We start from the raw sequence: 13,842 nt of genomic DNA, 5'->3' as shown, positions 1-13,842 counted from the left end.
CGCGCGGCCACGAGGGGGAGGGGGATGGGACCGTTATCTCCGTTGGCTCCGCGTGAGCCCGAGCCCCGCCCACTCTCTCCTTGGGAGCGCGCGGACCCAGTGCTGCCAGGGAGAGGGAAACTGAGTCACCGCCACTGCTGCTCTCACCCGTCAACTGATGGGGTTGAAAAGGGTCCAGAATGCCTGTCCTTGTGGGTGAGGGCAACGGGCCAGTTCCCCGGGCACCACCCCCACACACACACAGCGTCGCCTGCCCAGAGGCTGATTGGGGCCGGAGTCTCCTGCCTGGGAGTCCCTTTTCCTAGAAACTACGAAGGAAAGCAAGATGGAGCTGGGCCGCAGAGGCCAAAGCCAATCGCTCTGTCCTGTGCTTCCCCATGACCAGCTGCTGCAGGACAAATGGGGGTAAACTGAGTCACTCGAGAGCTGCCCCAGACAGAGCAGACCGCTCTAAGCCAGCCCACAGGAATGCCCATCTGGCACCCAGTTCTCTCCCAGGCTCCAAGAAACTGCAGCACCCCCATAAACCATCGGGGCAAATGGGCTATACACTAGCCCTGACACTAGCACTCCAGCCTGGCACCCAAAGGCTCCCCTGGCACACTAACCGCTTAGAGCTATTGTTCCAAAGCTTAAGCAGTGCCCTGAAGCGTCCAGAGCTTGGCCAGCTGTGGAAGAGGCCAAGCTGACTGTCCCGGGCATCCTGGGTCAGAGAGTGCAGACTTTATGGGACTCACAGGGGCAGCCCCTGATTCTTCAGCACCTTAGTGACTCTGAGGTTCATCTTCCCTGTAATTCTTAGCTTTTCCTGAGCATTGTTTTCTTTCACCAATGGAGCTTGATTTTCTCCTGCCTCTTCTTTTCCAAAAGAGCGGTCACCACCTCTACTTCCAGCCTCCTGGGGGCCAGGGACACCAGACAAGCAGACTTCCAAGAGGGCTTCCATCCACAGTTCCGAGAGCAGCCCAGATAACCTAGCACTTCCACTTATCACAGAGTTGGGACTGCCACCAAACACTTTAGGGAGTTTCAAAGTAGCTCGAGTTCCCTTGGTCTTCTGAGAAAGCGTCCTTCTTACAGTTCAGAAATACTGCTTGGGGGTTCTTGATGGATTTGTGTTCATCCCATTTCCATTTGTTCCTGTAGAAGTTTCCTAGAATGTTGATGCCTTTGCAGAGAACCATGACCACTGGCCCTGCCAGGAGGACTTGCTTGGCCACGATGGCTTCCAAGTACACAGCCATCCCCCAAAGCTAGCACCATGGGAATTGTTCTGACTTACCACTGGAATCTGATGATTCTGGAAGAGAGATCGAAGCCGATGACTTCATGCAACTCTGCCTTGCTTAAATCCAATTCCAGCACAAGTCAAGACATCATCCTGTGATGTCATTGGTCTTCTTTGAAAATGAAGGTTGTACAACTTGAGGCACCTGAAGACTCCCGTCAGCTTTGACCATAATTCAACCTATCATTCAACACTGAAAATGCCAAACGCTGCTTGGTGCTGAGGATAAAAGACCAGGAGGACCATCCCTGCACTCAGGGAGCTTACATTCTCTGGGGAGGGAAGGGAGAGTACAACATGTACACAGATAAGTAAATACAAGGTCGTTTGAAGAGGTAGGCACAGTACCTGAGGGGATTCTCTCATGCTACAGACACAATAAGTCTCCGTAGGAAGATATTAGCATTCAGGGGGAGTGGGAAAGACTTCTTGCAGAGAAGTTGGGAGACTAACTAGGGTGGAAAGAAGCCAGGAAAGGCAGGAGAGAGGTCCATGCAAGGGGGGGGCAGCCAGATGAAATGCTCCCAGTCTAGAGTTGGACTGTCTAGTAAGAGGAACAGCAAGGAAGCCAGTGCCATTGGACCATCCAGAGTATCTGGGGGTGAGTAACGAATGGAAGGAAGGAAGAATGGAAAGGTAGGGATGGACCAGATGATGAGGGCTTTAAAAGCCATTGTATTTTCTATTTGATCTTAGAGATAATAGAGAGCTACTGAGGGGAGGTGTGGGGCTCAAGGTGACATGGTCAGACTCTTTCAGGAAGATCACTTGGACAGTTGAGTAGAGGATGGATTGGAATGGGGACAGAACTGTGACAGACAGACAGGCCTGGCTATGGCCATAATTCAACCATGATATAATGAGTGATGGCACTAGAGTAGTGCAGTATCCAAGAAGAGGGCACATAAAAGACCTATCATAAAGGTAGATATGATGGGGCTTGCAGCTGATTGGAAATGGGGCATGAGAGAAGAGTGAGGAATCAAGAATGACACCTAGTTTAGGAACCCAGGGGCCTGGGAGAATTATGATTCCCTTGACAGGAATGGGGAAGTTTGGAAGAGAGGAGGGTTTGGGCAGAAGTATAGTGCCTCTTGGTCTGGTGAATTGGGAGAGGCACTACTATCCCCAAGGCTCTAGGGGTATCCGTTAAAGTCTGAGGGGAAGATGGTGGTTGTGGTGAAGGTTTGACCCACTCCATGCTTGCTCCTTCAAAGATCTAGGAATGATCCACATAGATATAATAATTGAACTCGTGGACGCTGATGAAATCATCAAACAGAGAACCTAGGCCAGAGCTTTGGAGGACACTCACAGTAAAGTGACATGACCCAAATGACAAATTTGAGGAACAGAGGAAGAGAGCCAGGAGAAAGCAGTATCGTGAAAAACTAGAAAGGAGAGAATATCACAGAAGAAAAGGTGATTGGCAGGGTAAAAAAACAGAGAAGTCAAGAGGAAAGAGAACTGGGAAAAGGTCATTAGGTCTGGCAATTAAGAGATGATCAAAAACTTTGGATAGAATTGTTGCGGTTGAATGACCAGAGAAGAAGCCAGGCTGCAGAGGACTTAGATTTGAAAGAAGAGAGGAAGCCAAGGCACTGATTGCATATGACTTTCTCAAGGAATTGATGCATATGTGGGGAGATGAAATATGGGATAACTAGGAGGGAAGAAACCAATTGATGGATCAGGAGAGATGTGAGAGAATGGGCATAATAGAGGGAATCAATCTGCTAGAGAAGACAGGATGGAATGGGATTAGGTTTCCATGTAGAAAGGTTTGCCTTGGCAAGAAGAGACACCTCAACCTAACAGGAATGACAGAGAAGGAAATAGTGGCAGAAGGCACCTGAGCGATATAAAATGAGGGTAGAGCTTTATATGGACACATGAAAACAAATGCTCTAAATCATTGATTTGAGGAATGCAAATCAAAACAATTTGGAGGTGTCATCTAATTACCTGTCGTGGTTAAAACGATAATCGGGCAAAATGACAAATGTTGGGGAATGTGGAAAAATGGGGACACTAATACACTGTTGGTGGAACTGTGAACTGATCTAACCATTTTGAAGAGCAATTTGGAATTGTCCAAAGAGTTATAAAATTGTATATACCCTTAGACCCAGCAATACCACTATTAGGTTTGTTTCCTGAAGTGATAAGAGAAAAAGGAAAAGGACTATATGTTCTAAAATATTTACAGCAGCTCTCTTTGTGGTGACAAAGAACTGGAAATTGAAGGGATGCCCATCAATTGGAGAAGGAAGTGGTAAGCCACTCCAGTATTTCTGCCAAGAAAACATTCTTTGGCCCCACTGAGGCTTGAACTTGTCTTTTCCACCGTTGACTTACTTCCTTAGAATAGAAATTCCTTGAAGAGGGGGGAGGAACTTCCTTTCTTTTCTTTTTTCTTTTCTTTTCTTTTCTTTTCTTTCCTTTTCTTCCCTTCCCTTCCTTTCCCTTTCCATTTGAATTCCCAATGATGATGGTGGCCCCAGTTAAGCATGAATGCTTTTCCAGCTCTATTGCAAAACCCTTGAATAGGAACAAAGGGAGCTGATGGTGGGAGTGATTCAAAGTTGAGGCTTGGCAAGGTGGGGCATTTTTGTACTCCTGGACTGGGTTTAAGGGACTTGAGGTTAAGAGAGTTGATCCTACGGGTTGGGATAGAGAAGATGAGTGTAGTCAGTGCTCTAGTGACTGCCGGGGAGAGATCAGAGGGCCAAAGAAGATCAAAAACAGGCTTGGGGTCAGAAGGAAGAGGGAAGAGTCTGATCAGAGAAAGGAATTTCAGAGTTCATGAACAGGCGAAAGGAAAGATCAAGGCTGTCACCACTTGTGGGTGCACCTGAGGAGTTTCATGGGAACTGAATTGACTAAGGAACTTGGAAGTTAAGGTACTGCTTGTTGTTTAGTTGTGTCTGACCTTGGGACCCCATTTGAGGTTTTCTTGGCAAAGACACTGGAGTGGTTCACCATTTCTTTCTCCAGCTCATTTCACAGAAGAGAAAACTGAGGCAAACAGGGGGAGGTGACTTCCCTAGGATCACACAGCTAGGAAGTATCTAAGGCCAGATTTGAACTCAGAAAGATGAGTTTTCCTGACTCCAGGCCCAGGGCTCAATCTACTGTGCCACCTTAAGTTCTTGAGGGAATATGTATGTGTTGAAGTCCCCTAGTGAGAAAGCATAAGGGCTGCTAGGTGATGCAGTAGATAGAGCACCAGTCCAGGTATCAGGAGGACTTGAGTTCAAATCCAGTCTTAGGCACCTGTTTAACCCATGGCAAGTCACTTAACCAGGTTGGTCTTAATTTCCTCATTTGTAGGACAAGGAATGGTGGCTTGCTCAGTAGATAAAGGGCCAGACCTAGAGACAAGAAGCCCTGGATTCAAATCTGGCCTCAGACACTCCCTAGCTGTGTGACCCTGAGCAAGTCACTTAACCCCCATTGCCTAGCCTTTACCACTCTTCTACGTTAGAACCCAGTATTGATTCTAAGATGGAAGGTGGGGGTTTAAAAAAATGAGCCAGAGAAGGAAGTGGTAGAGCATTCCAGTCTCTTTGCCACGAAAACACCAAAGGGGTCATGAATGGTTGGACAATTAAACTCCAACAAAAATAAAAGGAGAAATACTATGAGCTAGGCATTGAACTCATTACGGAATGAAGGAGAATACTTCTGGTGCTGTAGGTAACAACTGCCAAGCAGGATCTTAAGGGAGCCATAAAGATGGATTGAGCCAGCCTCAAAAGGAGAGAGAGTACTGAATAGTGGGGTTAGAGGCAGAGCCTGCCCGTAGCCTGAGGAACCTTAGGGAGAAAGTGGAATGGAGAGGTAAACTGAGTCAATTCATTCAAGGAAGTAAGGTTAGCCTAAGCTACAAATGGAACTCTCCCACCTCCCAGCACCGGTTCTAAAACATGGCCACTGTGTTCAGATTTCTCCTGCCCTAAATGAAGGCACTAATGAGGGAGGAAGGGGAAAACAGCCTCCTGAGGGCTGGCCCCAGCCATTCCCCAGATCAGGGGAGGAGGGGAAGCCCCAGAGAATTGGGAGCATGACAGGCAGGGCGTGTGTGTCCAGGGAAGTCTGGCTTCCTCACAGCCAGGGCTTCTGCCCATCCATGAATTTGATCGCTCTTGCTTGTAGTCCAGGAGTACAAAAATGCCATGAAATGAAGTGGCGTATTGCTTAGAACTTCTGAGCTGTGAGAACAGGTCCCAGTTTGGTGGGTCTTTCTGACAAAAGCAGCGAATGAGATGATTCCTAACTTCTCAGGCGCTTGTCCATGAAGCCAAAGCAAACTCCTTTGGCCCTTCTCTTGAAGCCAAAGCAAACTCCTTTGGCCCTTCTCTTGGTTGCCTCGTACAAGGTGACCGAGTAAGAAAAAAGAAGCTTTGATCATCTCCCTGGGGTCAGGCCAGGATGATGAGCAGGGCAGTCTCTGGGTCCAGAGGAAATGATAGAAACAAGTCCCAGTGTGGGCTGTTCAGTTGCTAGTTCTGTTGGCCAAGTGGCCTGTCCATTTCAGAGCCAAAAATGGGTTCAGGAACAGGACTGTTCCCTCACTTCCGAATGGAGCCTGTTGTCTAGAAGGAACAAATCCGTATTGTGTCTGGACCCCTGGCCCTGGCATTGTACTCGCTGCCTTGGCGATGGTCTGTAGCGGCCAGGACCAGCTGCCCTGGATTCCCCAATTCTGGCAGGGGTGGCGGTGACCTGGAGTCCCCTCCTCGACCCATCCCCCTTAATAGAATCGGCCCCTAAATCTCTTGTCCAGTGCCTGCCTAGTTCTAGAGTCCCAGACAAGAGCCTCTGCACTGGAGGAAAGGGATCTGTATTTGGATGGTTAAGCAAAAACGACAAAACTGGCGGTGTCGGGCCCTCGCCCAGTGAAACGAGAGAATGATCCGCACTCTCCTTGGAAAGGAACACTATGTTCTCCCAGATGGAGCCACGGATGGGGAAATAGGAATTCGTGGCCTTCTGTTCCTGGGTGGATCACTGAGCGACTCCGAACCAAAAACTTAGCCCTTCCAGGCTTGGTTTTCTCATCTTTAAAATAGGGATGACAACATGGGATGAAACTTTACTGGGCGGCTGCTCTAGAGTTAATGTTTCTGTTGCTGTCCTAGCAACAAAACAAAGGCAGGATCTCCTGGTAAACTTGTGTCTGATTTCGGCAACATTTTTAAAGCTTTTAATGAATAAGATTTGATTTTTATTCTCACTTCCCCTCCTTTTCCCTTCAGTTAAAACAATAAAAGCAAAACCGATGTAAAACAGATCCTTGTATGGACTGTGTTCCAAAATGTCCATGGGCTTGAGCAGGGATCATCTGGAATCCTGGGGAGGGTGGGGGTCACTCTGTTAGTCAGAGTTCTCAGACCTCCTGTCTTAGAATCTATACTGTTTGGTTCCAAGGCAGAAAAGAGCTAAGGGCTAGGCAATGGGGTCAAGTGACTTGCCCAGGGTCACACAGCTAGGAGTTTGGATTCATACACAGTATGGATTCTAAGATGGAAGGCGAGGATTTAAAAAAAGAACCTAAAAAAGCTTTCCCCTGGTCTACCACTATTTGAGAAGGCAGAAGTCATTCTAGCCAGGTCCCCCGCTTCTCTGAGAACAGAGTAGCAAGCCTCTGGCCCCAACCACTGGCTCCCCTCCTTCCCATGGAGAAGTTGAGGAAGAAGAGACTCTAGAAATACCTATTTGGGTCTTCCTGCATGTCACCTCTAGACCCATGTGGGCAAATGGAGCTATAAGGGCAAAGCAAAACACACCCCTTCCATAAGTATCGTTTGTCTTGTTCTCCCTCTCACTGCCCCCGTTATGCCCATTTTACTGCCCGTGGGCATGTCCCCAAAAGGGGGGGGCAGGAGGAATAGAGGGAGTAGACCCCAAACAGCCCATGTTATCCTTTGTTTTGCTGTTCAGTTCTGATTCTATGTGACCCCATTGGGGATTTTCTTGGCAAAGGTACTGGAGTGATTTGCCATTTCCTTCAGCTCGTTTACAGATGAGGAAACTGAGGCAAACATGGTAAAGTGACTGGCCCAGGGTCATGTTGCTAGTAAATGTCTGAAGCCAGATTTGAACTTGGGTCTTCCTGACTCTGGGCCCAGGGCTCTATGCTCTGTGTCCCCTAGTGCCCAATACCTCCTTTGGAGGGGTGGGATGGTAACAAGACCCAATTGTTAGGTATCTTCCCTACCCTCCCTCTACATAGCTGGAGAATCAGCCCTCAACATCCTTAAACTCGGGTAACCTCCAGCATGGACCTCTCCTGTGCCCAGTCAAGTCTGCTTCGTGAAGCACATTTGAGCCTTGGAGCTTCCCTCATGGGGACAAGTGTCCCTCGCACTCTACCCTGCGGGGTTCTGATGAGGAAAGGGCTTTGCAAAGTCTGTGCGGGTAGGGAAGTCACAGAGGATGTACAGTGCCTGGCACCCACGCTTTATTCGTTCAGCAGAGGAGAGCATTGGACTGGAGTCAGGAGCCCCGAGTGTGAATCCAGCTCCAATATTTACAAGCTATGTGCCTTAGTTTCCTCATCTGTAACACAGTAGTAAAAGCCACCCACTCCCAGATTTCTCATGAGCATCGAGTGCCATATTTAAAGGGTTTTGTGAATCTTACAGGGTTAGAGCTGAGCTTGCTGTTATTGTTCATACACTGGCCTGCTTAGGGAGTGATCTGCCTGACCAGAATTGGAGCCTGGTGGATTTGCCCCCTCCGCTTCATTTCCCCTCCCTCTCCGGCCTCAAGGATGCCTGGCAAATTGGCCTCACTTACCAGAAAGCCCAGTTATTCATTTGCCTCAGGCACTTTTAGACTGTGTTTTGGGTCCTTCTGGAGACAAGCCCAGTTGGATGGCATTGAGGCCCTGTGGCCACATCACCCTCGCTGAACCTTCCAGCCCAGACCGAAGCTCTCCCTCTCCCCCACCCCACTGCTCTCTGTCTCTCTCTGTCTCTCTCTGTCTCTCTGTCTCTCTGTCTCTCTCTGTCTCTCTCTCCCCCCTCTGTCTCTGTCTCTCTCTCTCTCTCTGTCTCTCTGTCTCTATCTCTGTCTCTCTCTCTCTGTCTCTCTGTCTCTATCTCTGTCTCTCTCTCTCTGTCTCTCTGTCTCTATCTCTGTCTCTCTCTCTCTGTCTCTCTGTCTCTATCTCTGTCTCTCTCTCTCTCTCTTTCTCTGTCTCTTTCTCCCTCTCCCTCACTCCCACCCTCTCTCTGTCTCTCTCTCCCTCTCCCTCACTCCCACCCTCTCTCTGTCTCTCTGTCTCTCTCTCCCTCTCCCTCACTCCCACCCTCTCTCTGTCTCTCGTTCTCTATGTCTCTCCCTCCCTGGCTCTCTCTCCCCCATGCCCCCTCTCTCCCTCTCCCTCTCTCCCTCTCTCTCCCTCTGTTTTTCTCTCCCTCTCTTTCTCTGTCTCTCTCCCCCCTCTCTCCCTCCTTCTCCCTCTGTTTCTGTCTCTGTCTCCCTCTCTCCCTCTCTCTCTCCCTCTCTCTGTCTCTCTCTCTGTCTCTCTCTCTGTCTCTCTCTCTGTCTCTCTCTCTGTCTCTCTGTCTCTCTCTCCCATTTCCTGTCTCTGGAGCCACCCCACAATATACTTCTCTTGATTCATCCCTTTAGTGTCCACTGTGCCCACCCCCCTGCCCCGTTACATCTATCTTTGCTGTGTTTTGTATTTGTTCACCCGTTTCCTTCGATGGACTGTAAGCTCCGGGGGGGCAAGTCCTTTGGATCCCCAGCACCTAGTGCAGAGCCTGGCACAGAGATGTTGGTGACGGCTGGGGAATGTATTGTCGTTTTCTCCCTTGGATGGTGCCATTTTGAATAAGGTGGGAGGCTGCTGGTGTGCTGAGACCATGCCTCCAGGCTACCTCCCCACTACACATCCTCTACTTTCTGTCTCAGGCTGGGGATGACCCCATGGTGGCCACAAGTTTGCCTGGGGTCCAAGACCACCACACACAGCCTGGTGTTACAGAAAGCAACCTCTGGCTATGCACACTCTAAATGGGGAGAAGCCACAAAGGGCCGGGAATATTGATGCCGAGTGGTAACAACCTCCATGACATCCCAGGATTCCAGAGCAGAAATTCCCAGAAATCCCCTCTCATGGCCCCAGACAAATATGACCTGCCTCCCCCAGCATCCTCCTGGCCCGTGTTCTCTGGTCCAAGTGCCTTGGGCCCCTTCTGGAGTCTCGGGAAAGCCCCAGAGGGGCTGTTGGCTGGCTCTTTGCAGGGCTCTGAAGTGTCGTCCCTAAATTATCGCCCTGTATGCTGCTAAAGACACGGGGTCGAGGGCCTGAGTGCCCAGCAGCCAGCAGCACTTGTATAATTCTGGTCCAAGAGGCCCCTGGCCTTTGCTGAGTCACCGGCCTCAGAACTGGAATGTCTGCCATTCAGCCACCATGAGCTGGGGCCAACAGCTGCAGAGGGCTCTGTCCTCATTGCAAAGGGTTCAGCTTAAGTTTCAGCTGCCAGTGAGGCAGTATGGGAAACTCCTGGTGGCTGCTGCCTGTTGGCCTCCAAATATCCAGGCTGGACCCAAGCTACCAGGGAGAGGCCAGGGAGACACTCACTGACCAGCTCCAAGAGTAGCCCTTCCGCCACCTACTGACCGCTACTGATCCTGGGCAGATCATGGCAACTCTAGACTTCAGTCTCCTCCGCTCTAAAACGAACGTGTGACAGGAGCAAACAGGTGAGCCCTGACGATCCTTTCAGCCAGGACCGGGTGGAAACAGGCAGCCAGCGGCACCGCCTTGGGAAGTGGACTCGGTGTGGGGCGAGGGCTTTGGGAAAACACTCATCCTGAGCCGACTTCTCCAGGGACCACGGCAGCAGAGGAGGGAGTGGAACGTGGAAAATGGAGGAGAGGCGAAGGGCCCAGGCCCTGGAGGACATCTGTGTGCTTGGGTCCTTGGGATGCCTTTGAAGAAAACACCCCTTTGTCCAAATTCACTGGTATTCAGCGCTTCCTTGGTACTGAAGAAGGGGAAGCCGAGCCGGTGACTGAGGAGACGTTAACAGAGATGGATGGCCTACTTGCCTTCATCCTTCTTGACTTCCATCTCCCCGCCCTTCTTCCTGTCTGTTGGATTCCATGAACTGAACAAACACCTTCCCATGCTCTGGATCAGGGCACGGTCCCCTCCAGTCCACACCGTCAAGAACAGAAGTGGATTTGCCAGGCTGCTAATGTTTGTGAGTGTCCCAGGACTGGGCTCTCACTGGCCTTCCTTCCCTTCCCTCCATCCCGTTACCCTAGCATGACGTCCGGGCTCTAGGAAGTGCCTGGATGACCAATAAAGGCCAACCCATTAGACTTCCCCAACCATTGGTTTACACTAAGAATTAAAGATGGAAGTCATGGGCTTTGTAACCACTTTGGTGGTTTGGGGTTTTCCACGTGAACACCAGGCGGAATGAAGAAAATCTGATCAGTCTATGATCCAGCTTCTAAGAAGAGGGGAAACAAGCATTCATTAACTGCCTACTATGTGCCAGATTATGCCATACTTGTTTGCCTCCCCCACCATTAGACTGGGAGCTCCCTGAGAACAAGGTGTCTTTTGCCTCCCCAGCACTAAACCCAGTGCCTGGCACACAATAGCTGTTTTATGGACTTGACTCGACTTGAATTCATTACCTGTGTCCACCCTTATGAAGAGGATTCCCCAGGCCTGGCTGCCATTTTGAATGCGTCTTTCTGTTGGATGCATCAGAACTGTTGAGGGAACTCTGGGCTGATGCCATCTTCTTGGGCAGGCTGTCTTGGTGGGGGCACTACAAGCTCAGCAGTGGCTTGGGGAAGAGAAATTTCCAAAGGAAGGATGGATTCCTGTCCCTCCCGACTCCAGGTCTCTCTGAGCAGAGATGGTAATTCCATTAATTTTGCTGATAAAATTAGTCTCTGGATGGCTTGTACAGAGCCCAGCATTAGAGAGTGGAGCATTAGAATCCTAAGTGCATTAGACAGAAAGCTCCAAGACATTTCCTGGTGTGGCACAGTGAAAGGGAAACCCTCAGGGCTTCTGAAAACCAGGAGTAAGAAATCTGGGAGTTGGAAGCTCAGTGGTGGCTCAGTGGATTGAGAGCCAGGCCCAGAGGCAGGAGATCCTGGGTTCAAATGTGACCTCAGACACTTCCTAGCTATGTGACCCTGGGCAAGTCACTTAAACCCCATAGTCCAGCCTTTATGGCTCTTCTGCCTTAATACATAGTATTGATTCTAAGATCCTAAGATTCCTAAGGATTCCATCCTAAGATGGAAGGCAAGGTTTTCAGAGAGAAAGGAAGAAAATCAGAAAGAAAAAAAAAAGAGAAATTGGGGAGAAAGAAGGTGGAATGGATGGATGGGAGGGTCACAAGCCAGTGGGAGCTAGAGGGAAGTCACATTCCCCAAGGACCCTTCCTGGAATGATTAAAGGGAAATGAAATCCTGAATGAGGGAAATGACCCTGCCAAGAGTGACCGAAAAGAAATGGCAAAAGATGGCAAAGTCCTACTGAAAACTGCCGGGCCACAGGTGGTGTTTCCATCACTGTGTCTGATCAAAACTTGTCTTCAAGAAACTCCCAGAATGATCTTTTTTCCCATGTGGAACAACAGACCATCAAGCACTCATAGAGCACCCCAGATGGGACTGGTAAAAGTAGTCAAGTCTTATTTACTCTATTTTGATTTCTTGGTTTCTCTTACTATATTTAGGCTTCTCCCAGGTACCCTAGCCTCAGGCTGCAGCCTCTTTCCCAAGCCCCTATGCAACCTTGTTTCTCTTTGGTAATATTCCCTAGGACAATGATGGCGAACCTTTTAAAGATAGCGTGCTGAGCCCCACCCCACCTCATCCCCCAGACCAAGTGCTGTGCCCACCCCCCAGAGACCATGTGCCATGTCCCTCCCTCCCACCAAGTGTTGGGTGTGCCCTGTCCCCCCTTTACCCCACACAGGGGAAGAAGAAAGTACTCCCATTGGGCTGCTGGGCGGGAGGAGCAAAGAATGTCTTCACTGAGTGCGGGGAGGGGGTAGGGGAGTGGCTCAAGTGCTCTGTTCCCTTCCAGCTCTGCTGTCTGTGAGCTGCTTACTTTTCTTACTCTGTACTCCCATTGGCTGCTGGGCAGAGGGGTGGGATAGAGGGGGAGGGGAGCAGCTCCACCCAAGTTTCTCTGCTTTTCTAGTAGCAAACCTAGGGTGGGGGGTGGGTCAGCTGCATTCCCACAGAGAGCGCTCTGCATGCCATCTTTGGCACCTGTTCCATAGGTTCACCATCACTGCCCTAAGGTAAAAAGAGAACCCAAGTTCCAAGACACTGTTCCCAGTAATGATATACATTTTTATTCTTGGTATTAACTCTAGATTTGAATGCTGTGATTTCAGAATTTAAGCTATTACCTTTTCTGCCTAGAGAATATTGGGCTTCTCTGACTACCACATAGGTCTTGCAGAGTGTTAAAAAAAGGTTAATTTAGGTTTGGCAAACTGCAGACCTGACTGGGTATTGTAGAATTTAAATAGTGGGAGCCATAAACTGTAAGAGTTAAAATGGTTGAGGTTAAAAACTGTAGTGAGTTAAAATGGTGGAAGATATAAATTGTGATAGATATAAGAGAGAGTGAGTAAATTTGACTGCAGAAATATGTTTCACTACAGTGTCTTGGTTTTTAAATCAAATATAAGATGATCGCCAGGGAAATATTCCCAATTATTCAATATACCCAAGTCAACTGGGTTTTATAGAGATTTTAATTAATACAATGAGTAATTAAAGGAAAGAGAGAAAAAGGAAATAAGTATGAAGGGCCTTAAGCCAACATGGCCTAGACCTGAGTCTTAAGAGAGAGAGATCAGTCAGTCAATCTTTTATCACTCACCACAAGATTTGTCTTAAGCAAGGATGTCTGGGGAACAGAGTCTCCCTAGAGGGCGTTCCAGCCAGAGTCAACCTCCCAAGGGATTTCTTCTCAAGAGATCTTCAAAGGGCCTCCTCCAAAAGGATCTATCTCCAAGGATCTAAGGATCTCCAAGCCTCAAGAGATTCCTTTTCTTATATCGAGGTTTTTTTTTCCTATGTCACCTCCCCTAAGTTCTTCCATCTACCAATCACCATAGATGTTTTCTAAAAGACAACCCATCTGAATTCCAGCTAAGTCGACTAATCCCCTCAGTAAGTCTGAACCAGAGAAAACACAGCTGAGTCGACTAATCCCATCAAGAGAAAACCTGCCCGACCTTTATAGGTACCTAGCATCCCATTGTATCAATTCTAAAAAACAGGCATGGCTCAAAGAACTCCCTGCCTCATCATAAGCATGGGTCCAAGTACTTCCATTGTTTAGCAAGGAATTTTCTCCCCTAAAGCAGTCTTAAGTATGGGTGGAGTAGAGGTCCTCCCATTTCTGATCCTGGTGAGTTCTCACATCAAAATAGGGAATGTTTCCAGTAGGGAATTTGTTCCAATGGAGGATTACTCAATGTGGAAATTTTTAACATTTACAAGTCTGAGAAATTTCAAGATTTATAGTATTGCAA

The sequence above is a fragment of the Monodelphis domestica genome, chromosome 3 (assembly GCF_027887165.1).
Source record: "Monodelphis domestica isolate mMonDom1 chromosome 3, mMonDom1.pri, whole genome shotgun sequence".
Lineage (NCBI taxonomy): Eukaryota > Metazoa > Chordata > Mammalia > Didelphimorphia > Didelphidae > Monodelphis > Monodelphis domestica.
Note: the sequence above shows the minus strand (reverse complement) of the source record.